At 39.8% G+C, this 12,033-nt stretch overlaps 1 protein-coding gene across 1 annotated transcript in view; it reads right to left on the bottom strand.

Annotated features, from left to right (window-relative positions):
* CTNNA3 (catenin alpha 3) overlaps window positions 1-12,033 on the bottom strand; it is a 1,864,538-nt gene that overhangs the window by 1,269,003 nt on the left and 583,502 nt on the right.

Here is a 12,033-nt window from a genome sequence, read left to right on the forward strand (position 1 = left end):
CTATTGTGGATGAACCAAGAGATAAACATGAAAAGGGAAAAATATTGTTTCATGTTGACAATTTACAATTAACTAAGTTGTGCAGTATTTTTTCACATAAAAACATAATATGAACCTTGAAATCAATCTTTTTTCAAAGCTCATTATCCTACCTATATGTAAAAAAAAAAACAGCTGTACAGATCAATTGTATTTTTCATATTGTAAAGTTTCAAGAGTTAAGAACAGATGGTATCCATAAAAACTTAAGTACATTTTGCTTTATGGATTTATGTAATGTTTAGGGATCCTTTTACTAAGCTGTGGTAAAAAGTGGCCTTAGCATGCCCCTTAAGCAGCTCCCCCCCCTCCATGCTAAGGTTATTTTTACCACAGCTAGAAAATGGCCAATTTCCTATTTTTTAAAATTAATGGCCATGTCCTAATGTTGCTATTAGGACGCAGTCATTAAAAAGAATTATCACATTAGCAGTTGCCAACACCTATTTGGTAGGCGATAAGGGTTCACAAGGTAATCCTGCACTAACCAGTAATGGAAATGAGCTAACTAGTCCTAATAGGAATGCCTATTTTCCACTCCCAGACACCCCCCCACCCCCCAACAACAATTTTTAAATGTTCTTTAATGGGCAGATTTTGAACTTACCACAGGATGCCTGAGAGCATCCCACCGTAAGCCATTTTAAACTGTGATAAGTGCACACAAGTGCTTACTGCAGCTTTGTAAAAGAATTCCTTAATTAACAAAAAAAAGTTTCTTGTGTTCCTCAAAACTGCGCAGTTTTCTAAGTAACATTCCATACCTGTTTTTTGTGCCCAGAAAATTTGACTCTGAAATGATGTGGCTGTTCTGAACATGCATGGTCATTTCCATGCTTACAGTATAGAATTTTATCTACTTGTTCCAGAGATAATTCATTATTCAGAAATGGTTGAAATTGTTCAAACTTGTTAAAGGTCTCATTTCACATAAAAAAAAATCTTCTTTTGTTTATAAATGAAATTCAAAGAGTTTTATAACAGTTCTTCTCTAGTCTAACTGTTGCCTTGATTAACAGCTTGGTTTCTAAGCAGTGAAATATAACTATAAAGAGGGATATTTTAACAACATATTTCCAAATGAATGTCTCATTATTTTACTTGTAATAGAGTATTTTATTAAAGAAAATAATAAAACATGGACAAAGCATGAAAGAGAACAAAGAAACTAACCAAAAAGACGGATAAACCAACAGATCCACCCTATAAATGAATATGTTTTCTCTAGTCATGATGTTGTGTCTTTGGGGTAAGAAATAACAGTTGTTTTATTGTAATTGCCTCAAAAATGTCTCTCACCTCAGTCATTTCAAAATTCTAAAGGTTTTCATCTATATTCCCAACACATTTTGAACAGAAGCATGTGATAAACATTTCCGAAAGGTTTCTGCACACAATCCGTTGCAATGATTTACAAATTCAGCTGATCGCTGGCAGGTGAAGAGTACAACTCCTCATGGGATACTATCCACTCAGAGGTAAATCATTTTTGGCATTTTCAAGTAGAGTTAAACTAGGGTCATTTATGCTGCCATCTTTGTTTTATTTCCAAAGGTAATGCAAAACAATTTGCATTGAAAGTACAGCTATAAGGTTAAAAGGAGGTCAGTTCTGTAGAATATTATAGAAACAATTTTTTTGTGCTGTCACTGCCTATTGTTCTGGTCAAACTTGAGAAATTCGAAAACCAAGTCATGTTTAGGAGCTGTTCATTAAGTAACCTTTGATAATGTGACAGATAAAGTGACTGTACTTATGGTACCTGGCTAAATATATCTTTATTATATCTCTGTGTGCATGGTTTTCAAAAGCTGTTCACTTTGGAACTGGTTCCAATTCTATGAGATAACACGTGTACAGGTTCCTGATTCATTAAAGCTTTCTCTCCCAATCTGTGTCTATTGGGAAAAAGCTTAATGAATCCTTAAACAAAAAGATGTCATAACATTAAATTATTCCTGCTAGCACTATTGCAAAATCAAGTAGCTATACCATTCATCTTTTAGTCTTGAGGGACCAAAAAGTAAAAATATAACAGTGAAGTTCCCTTCAACCAAAAGGGGGTACTAAGCTGTGGTAAAATATTACCTTATACCATTGCAAAATTTACCACAGATTAGCAACTGGTGCAGTAATTTTTATTTTGTGTTGCTGCAGCTGGGCACATCTGACATCCATGGCAGCAGCACCACAAGATAGCTAGCTTTTTAAGTCAAGCCTGCTTTTAAAGGACTGGTGCCTGAAACAGAGCACCCCCCCTCCCACACCATCCCCTTGGCATCCATTAGACACCCCTGACTCTCAAATCTATACTCAGCATCTAACAGTGGTCCCACACTCTCTAATCTAACACCCTAAACACTACCCTGGTGGGTACTGCAGGGAAGGCAGGAAGAATCCTTGGCTCCTATCACAGCAATGCACCAGTCTCACAATGGTACCACTGGGTGTCAGACTGCCAAATAGTGCAATATGAACAACTATATTTGATTATCAATCTAAGGAATCAAAACCTGATGTGCTCTTAATTAGGAACTTCCCCTCTATGCTAAACAATGACCCATTGGCAGGCTAACATTGCATAACTATAAAATTATGAATGGGACAATTCTATAGGCAGGCATCTAGAGGTTTGCGCCACTTACGAGTGTCAAAGTTTCCATTAATTCACTGCTAGGCACCTGTGTGCACTAAGTGCTATTCTGTAAGGAAGGACCTAAGTACCATAGCACTTAACTGAAAGGGGAGTGTAACCGTGGGTAAAGCATGGGCATGTCTCCTAGTTACAAAAACAGAGAAGTCCAGAACTCCACAAATGAAACAAAGACAGGCCAAGGCTGGAGTAAAAACACATAAAAGGGTTTGCAAATAAAATCAGTCTTTATTCAAAAGACCCATTTCTAGAGTAAGCCACAAACATTCTTTTGTCCTGAAAATAATTTTGAGCCTGAAATATATGCCAATGTTTCTTGATGATATGTTGTATATTGTGGACAAGCTGTGAAAATTTCAAAGTGCAGATGACATCAGGTTTAATCTTAACTAATTTTTCTTTCAAAAGGGTCTGTCGACATTGGGCCCTAGCCCTATCCAGCCCCTAATTGATACATCTGACAGGATATCCAGTTACACACATAGGGCCAGATTCAGCAAATAGAGCAGGATTCTATATATGATGACTAAAGTCTAGGCATGGCCAATTACATGCCTTGTGGTATTCTATAAGCCGCGTCTACATTCAGGTACAGTTTATACAATAGCACATAGACCAGGTGGATGCACCTAGGTTTAGGGGCAGCCATGTGTAAATGCCTGCGCCTAAACATAGGTGCAATCCCCCGAATTCTATAACTATACACGTAGATGTGATTAATGGCCCCAACACACCGATACACCTCCCATGGCTGCACCCCCTTTTTGGCTGCGCACATGGGAATTTATGTGTGCCACTTTTTAGAATACGCCTAAAAAGAAGTGCACATGTAAATTTGGAAACGCCCACAGAACACCTATTTCTCTGCCATAGCCTGCGGGTGTTTCCAAATTTACATGCTTAGTTATAGAACTGTGCACGTAAATCTCTGTGCAGGGGTTTACGCCATGTTTTTATTGCTGTAAATGGAGGCATGTACTTTTAGGTGCAGGGATATCAACTAAGCGTACTCTACATACTGCAGCTAAATCTATGCACCGCTTATAGAATACGCTGAGGCAGAAATGTTTACCGTGTGGATTTTTTAGGTGTAAATTCCAATTATGCCAATTAGTGTTGATAATTGGTCATTATCAGCCAGTTATCATGACTAATTGACTCATTACTTAATTTAGTAGTGTGCATAAATTGGCCATGCGCATAAATTTAAGTACATTACCTGGCACGCCATATATAGAATCCGGGGGATAGCACCCAAAGTTATGGTTATTTTTTTAATTTTTTAGGTGCCTTATATAGAATCTGGCCCATAGTGTATGGGTAAACCATCACGAGCATACTCATGAATGTCTTGAAAGTCAGCATGCACAGAGATTGCTCAGATAAGTAACAACATTTTCTTTTGATACTATTTATTCTAAGCTGAATTGTAAATTCACTTGTCAGGAACAACAATGTGCTGTGATGGTTCCCTTGTTATATCTTACGGTGCAACGAGAGGTGGTAGAATCTGAGCACATTTCACATATTTCACACATTGCACAATAACTTTGATTGTGTTATAGACTGAGTAGTTTACAAGTTTGGGGGATTTTTCCAAATAAGTTTATGTTGTTTTTTTAATAAATCAGTACGATATGCATAGGTGTTCATAATCAGATATACTCCCTAGCTTTAATCATTTGCCCAAAGTTAGGCGCCATTATGATCTGCACTAAGCTAGTATTCTATAAAGGGTGCTCTGTGTGGAGTGACCTTTATAGAACACTAGGTTAGTGAACATTTCCCCGCAGATGTGCATGCAATATAATTGGTGAATGAGTCATTAACAAGCAATATCATGCAGATCTCAAAAGGGGGTGTGGCTATGGGAGGAACATAGGCAGTTCATGTGCATTCCAAAAATGTATGCACAGTGTTTTACAATAACCCACTCAGCACCTAAAGTTAGGTGTGGACATTTACTTTCATTGGCGTAAATGACTCTGCCTAAATTCTAGTTGAGTAGATGGATTTAGGCATATCCAATATTTGGATGCTAACAATTATTGCCACTAATTGTCACTGATTAGAAGTTGTGCGCACATATGCCTATGCGCAATTCCATAACAATGGGCACCCAAATCCCTTAGCACACAACCCAAAAGGTGGTGCAGCAATGGGATGGGCGTGGGTGGGTCAGTGTATTCTGATAATTTGGGCACAGTGTTATAGAATACTGGGGATATGTGCCCAATTTACGTGCCTGGATTTATACATGGTTTCAGCAGGTGTAGTCCTTGTGTCCAAAGTTGGGTGTGGGAATTGACACTAAATGCTATTTTAAAAAGAGGCTCAGCTGGGAGTATCCTTTATAGAATAGTGCTAAGCACCAATTTTTTTCTGGCACTGAATTTTGAGTGCCATTTACTGAATCTGGCCCTTTGTGCCTAACTTTAGGCGTGAACATTTATACCTACCAAAAGCTGATGTAAATACTTGCTCCCAACTGATGGCACTTAGGTGTGCAAATGCAGGCATTCTATAACATTGTGCTTAATTTCTCAGAACACTCCTGACCTGTCCATGCCCCTTCCATGACCATGCCCTTTCTTGAGTTGCACACAGGGTATAGAAAAAGGCATAGGACAGATCCGCATATGTCCTAATTACTGGTAATTGTTAGTGCTTAATTGGGTAACCTATACATAATCTGGGGAATAGTTTATATAATACTATAAATTGTGTACATCACTTTGCACACTTCGGCATGCTGGCTTACGCCTGCCATTGACATGATGTAAGAGGGTGTGCCAAAATATGGATGCATATATAATCATAAAATAAAAATAAAACACAACATAAATGCCATTTAAACCTCCAAATATATAAACATAATCTTAAATATGGTGCTCAGTTTCTAATAGTGGTCTCAGCAGGAACAGCTCAAAGAGCATAAAACGCTGATAACACTTCATTCAATCATTGCACCATCTATTAATCATATCTATCTTATATATGCAAAATATTTTATATATAAATGCCACTTATCTGATTGAGGAGCTCCTAATTACTTCAGCTGTTTTATAGATGTCACTTAAGAGACCACCAAAACCCTAAAAATGTGTTGAAATAATCCATAAATCCTCTGTGAAGTGACAGAAAAAAGTGTCCAAAATCAAAATGTTGAAAACGAAGAGGCTGCAGCTGCAAAAAGTTTTTCAAAATAGTCCATTGCTTGAAGAATCCTCTAGATAGAACAGATTCCAATCTTACTAAATTCTACCACTTGTACTGTTCACATGTTCCAAACTTAATTGCTTGGACAGTCTTCGAGATTCAACTATATTCAAACGGCACTGCAACGTGCTATATCCAATGTCACTGCTGCAGACTCTCGCTGTCCCGATTCTTACATCAAGTATTAAGTAGAAATAAATCCCAATCTTGAAACCGATAGTACTAATACTCCAAAGATCTCTGCTGGTCTCTACACGGTCCAGTGTTTCGCCATTTGCGTCTTCAGGAGATCAGACGGATAACATCTCACTGTATTTATGGAGTAGACTGGTTGCAAACTCCCGCTCGGAGATTACAACCATCATTCAGGGTGGGGAAACTCCGAGTGAGAGTTTATAACCAGTTGTGCATTAATTTTAATTAAAGCCAATTAATGCTGCTAATTGGTTGTGAAGTACCAATTATTGACACTGATTGGCTTGTTATCAAATTAAGGTCCCTGTTACTAAGCCGTGCTGTAGGTGCACTAACATTTTTAGTGTGCACTAAAAATTAGGATGCTTTAACACTAGAGACATCCATATATTCCTATGGGTGTCTCTAGCATTAGCATGTGTTAAAAATACTAGCGCACCTTAGTAAGCAACCTTTTACAAATGTGTGTCATGCTCTATGCGTGTGCAGTGTGTGCCAAAATGAGACTATCGCCAGACTACCATGCTCCCTGGCAGTAACTTCAGATTTCCTCACTCAAGATTTGAAAAAATCTCGAAACTCGAAACGACCATAAACATCACAGCTGTCACCACTGGCTTAATATTACCATACACTGTATGTAGACTGCCCCAATTTGACTGCCCCTATCGGACAAACCGTTCACTTGTCTATTAGATTGTAAGCTCTTTGAGCAGGGACTGTCTCTCTTTGTTAAATTGTACAGCGCTGCGTAACCCTAGTAGCGCTCTAGAAATGTTAAGTAGTAGTAGTAGTAGAGTTAAGCCAGTGGTGACAGCTGTGATGTTTATGGTCAATATAAGCAGCCGGTGTGATGCTGAGTAATTTCAGATTTGCCATGCTCCCATAATGCCTGGATTATTTATTTATCTATTTCCTCCCATGCTTGGTGTTTCCAGCGGTAATCGGCAGTTGGTGTATGAGCCCTTACCGCTAGATCATTGGGTGGTATTAAGGGCTCAGGCAAGTTTTAGGTGTACGCTGGTTTCAGTTTTACCGCATTGCCATCCCATTAAAAAAAGCCCTTTTTTGCAGACGCGGTAAAAACTGGCCTGGCGCACACCCAAAATACACAAGCCATCTTTTACTGCAGCTTAGTAAAAGGACCCATAAGTTAGGTGCACAAATCAGAATACATCCAGATTTCCACAAGCAACTCTATTTGGGAGATACTGTATAAAATTTACAAAATATTGAGTAGTCCTTTTATGGTCTTAGAAAATATCAATGTAAAAATCACTATACCTATGAATTTCCATAGATATAATAACATTTTTACCAGACTCAGGGCAGAAGTTATCAAGGTGCAGTAAAAGGCTGTTTTACATGCTTTTGCATGTTTTGTATCTCATTACAATATACCACAAGGCGACCTAATTATCTCTGTGTTAGGGTACCATAACTAGCATTAGAAGCCTTTAGCATAATTTAAGGGGCAAGTACCATGGGTTAGTGCCCTAACGCAGCTTGATAAGTACCTCTCTTACTGCAGAATACATTTAATAATGTATGTTGGTCCTATTTTACAACTGCTCTGCTCCAAATCTATCCCCTGATTAACTGAGACAGATTAGGAAACAGAATTGGAAATGTGATGAGACCGTGAAGTAAATGGCCAAACTAATTAGACAAATATTTGATAAGCAGAAATTTTTCCAGTAATTTACTCTGCAACATTTTCTGGTTGGCCAATTAGATGAAGGTTTTATCTATCTACCAATCTATCTGTGCATATACAAGGTGAGGCAAAAAAAAGTAACCTCCCTAGATTTGTTTTGCCATTTTCTCATCAACCGCTTTGATTTTCAACGAGAAATTTTATGTACTTATTTAGTCATCATACTTACATATTACTATTGAACGGCATTTAATAATCTTAAGCTATGTTGATGTTACTGACATTTTAGCATTACTACCTCACAATTTTTGTCTGTTAAAAATGTTCAAGCTAAAACACAGTAAAATAATGTTATTCAAACAATACACTTAACAATGTGTCAGAATTTTCCAGTCATTGTGAATGTTCAAAATGTTCACCTTCAGTTTTAACACAGGCCTTCAGTCACTTTGGAACTTCTTAACACACTTGTCAGTCAGTCCCTGTGGCAGACTGTCCCAGATCATCTGTTGAATTTCCTTGAGTTTGGCGATTGTTTGCAGCTTTGAGTGAAGCTTGTGATAGCCTCCAACATTGTTCCCCAGACAAAAATATGATTTTGCTGCATACTTTGCCAACAAAATTAAAAGTCTTCACCAATATTTAGAGACATGGAGGGGCATAATCAAACGGCGCCGGCGATCTATTTTGGCGGCGCTGCAACAGCTGGCCGGAACCATATTATTGAAAAAGATGGCCGGCCAACTTTTGTTTCGATAATATGGTTGGGGCTGGCCAAATGCCACAGATTGCCGGGTTTGAGATGACCGACTTTGTTTTTCAGTGATAATGGAAACTGGAACCAGCCATCTCAAACCCGGCCAAATCCAAGACATTTGGCCGTGGGAGGGGCCAGCATTCGTAGTGCACTGGTACTTCTGGATGTTTAGATCTTGCTGATCAGTTATGTTATGACTTACTTGTTCAGGAGTGCTGTATTTTGTGATACTGTTTTGAGAAATGTTCAAGAAAGACTTCATACAAATGAAAAAAGTCCCTGCCCTGCATTTTCCCTTGATGGTCGTCCCTGACCTGCACTTCCCTTAATAGCCATCTTGCTCTGCGAAAGTGCACTTCTCTTAAATACAGCACTCCAGAACAAGTAAGTCATAACATAACTGATCAGCAAAATCCTTTTTTTTTTACGAGCTGGCCGACTGGCTTCCCCTCCTAGGAAGGAAATGTTTTAAAGTTTTTTTTGGGTGGGAGGGGGTTGGTGACCACTGGAGAAGTATGGGGAGGTCATCCCCGATTCCTTCTGGTGGTCATCTGGTCAGTTTGGGCATCTTTTTGAGACTTGGTCGTGAAAATAAATAGACCAAGTAAAACCGGCCAAATGCTCGTCATCGCCGGTTTTCTTTTTTCCATTATCAGCTGAAGCTGGCCATCTCGTAAGCACGCCCACATCCCGCCTTCACTATCCTGCCGACACGCCCCCTTGAAGTTTAGCCGCCTCCGCGATGGAATGCCGGCGAGTGTGTCCAAAAATCGGCTTTCAATTATACCGATTTGGCCAGTTTTAGGAGATGGCCGGCCATCTCCCGATTTGTGTCAGAAGATCGCCAGCGATCTCTTTCGAAAATAAGCCTGATGGTCACCCAGTCTCCAATCAGCTAACCAGGAGCGCACAAACTTACCTCTTCCTGACACAAACATATGGGACTCTTAGAGGGCCTTGACAAAATCATACGAGACCTTCAACTAACTACCTGCTCCCTCGACTCTTGCTAATTAAAGATAGTGCAGCAGGTAAGCAGGGGCCACAAAAATCATGAACTCCTCTCTTTCAAATGGGCAACTTTCAACAGAATTAAAAAGAGCAGTGGTACATTCTTTGCTAAAGAAGAACCACCTTGAAAGATATCGGCCAGTACCTAGAATCCCATTTCTAGGAAAACTTATAGAACAAACATAGTAACATAGTAACATAATAAATGACAGCAGAAAAAGACCTGCATGGTCCATCCAGTCTGCCCAACAAGACAAACTCATATGTGCTACTTTTTGTGTATACCCTACTTTGATTTGTACCTGTCCTCTTCAGGTCACAGACCGTATAAGTCTGTCCAGCACTATCCCCGCCTCCCAACCACCAGCCCCGCCTCCCACCACTGGCTCTGGCACAGACCGTATATGTCTGCCCAGCACTATCCTCACCTCCCACCACCAGCTGGCTCTGCCACCCAATCTCGGCTAAGCTCCTTAGGATCCATTCCTTCTGAATAGGATTCCTTTATGTTTATCCCACGCGTGTTTGAATTTTGTTACCGTTTTCATTTCCACCACCTCCCGCGGGGTGTTCTACTCAGTGATTGGCTAGAAGAGAGAAACTGGCTAGATCCATGTCAATTTGGATTCAGACCTGGTTATGGAATAGAAACAGTCCTTGCATCCCTACTAGATCTTCACAGAAACCAACACAGGAGATTTTCCTCAGTGTCAGTATTGTTAGATTTCTTAGCATTTTTTAACACTGTGGATCATGATATCATGCTAGCACGACTGGCAGAAACAGGTATCAATGGAACAGTACTTACTTGGTTCAGATCCTATCTATCACACAGGCAACAGTCCATAGTGTTCAGCAATACCTCATCACCACCATGGGCACTGACGTGTGGGATACCACAAGGATCAATACTGTCACCTATTTTGTTCAGTATCTACCTCAAGCCACTAGCCAAGCTGATTTGGTTAATGGACACTCAGTTCTACATCTACGCAGATGATGTGCAGCTATCCATACCCATTTAACCTGACATCCACAGCCCTGAATAAACTAACTACCAGTCCAACATCAATTCAAGAATGGGCTAAAAACAACACACTTTGCCTAAAACCAAGTAAAATCAAGCTTCTATGGATCCTTAACACAAGTGGGCACACACCTGACATAAAAATCTTTTCTAGGACATACAAACTCCCCCTCAAATCACAAGTCAGGAACCTTGGAATAAAGCTAGATCCAATACTTACTCTGATCCCCCAAATTCAAGCAACCTTCAAGAGCTGATTCTATCATTTGTGACAACTATGTTGCCTCTTTCCTTACATTGAAAAGACAAGTCTTTTCTCAGTTGTGCATATCATGATAACATCAAGTCTGGATTACTGTAGTGCACTCTACACTGGTCTGACTACAAAGGGTCTGCACCAGCTCCAATGGATTCAGAATGCTGCAGCAAGACTAATTGAAGATTGTAAGTGACTTTACCACATCACACCATTTTTGCAAAACCTTCACTGGCTATCAGTACAATACAGGGCTAAATTTAAAACTCTGTGTGGCTGATATTCAGCCAGTGGGAGGCAGCCCATGTAAGTGCTGTGGTCAGCACTGCCCCAGATATTAACTTCTGGGCCATTTCCTGTGACCAACATTGAATATCTGAGGTTTTGTTTGGCTGGCACTAACTTAATCAGCTTAAATGAATATTCAACGCTGGCCAGTTAAGAGTGGGCAAAGATAGGACTGCTATTTATGTAGCCTGATTTGCCTGATCAACTTAGCGCTGAATATTGCCAGTTATTGCACGATATAGCTGGTTAACTTTTTGGCACTGACCACACATAATCAGCAAAGATAATCAGTTATCTCAGGCTGAATATTTGTGGTTAGGCACCAAAATGCTATTTAACTAGCCAGAGGCCATTTCTAACCAGTTAAATAGCTTTGAATATTGGGGGGGGGGGGGGGGGGGTAATGTCTGATCCTCAAGGCCCTTAAAGGAAATGGCCCAAAGTACTTGAACAATAGGATCTCCCTCTACACACCTCCAAGGTCACTAGGTCCTCCCAATGCGTATCCCTAATCACACCTTCTATGAAGTACATCACACAATGTAATGCCCATCAGCGAGTCTTCTCTGGAGTAGCTCCCACACTCTGGAATGCACTTTATGAAAGGCTTCACAACACAACTATCTCTATTTCATGAAGCAGGTGAAAGCTTGTTTTTTCAATCAGGCCTTTAATGGAAGAAGTAACTAACCTGCTAGTCACACACATACACAAGGAGTGTCAATGGCTGCACGCACTATAGCAGGACATGTTTATCCACGCTTACTCTAGTTAACATAATTTTCAAGCACCATTCTGACCTCATGTGCAACTTTCTTTAAATTAGTCCCCTTATTTTCTTACTCCTGCTACTCTCTCTTGTCTATGTATATGTTCTCTATGCTGTCTATTAAAATGTCTTATCCACTAGAGAGCAAGCAAGGTGGATGTG

Source organism: Microcaecilia unicolor, chromosome 5 (assembly GCF_901765095.1).
Source record: "Microcaecilia unicolor chromosome 5, aMicUni1.1, whole genome shotgun sequence".
Lineage (NCBI taxonomy): Eukaryota > Metazoa > Chordata > Amphibia > Gymnophiona > Siphonopidae > Microcaecilia > Microcaecilia unicolor.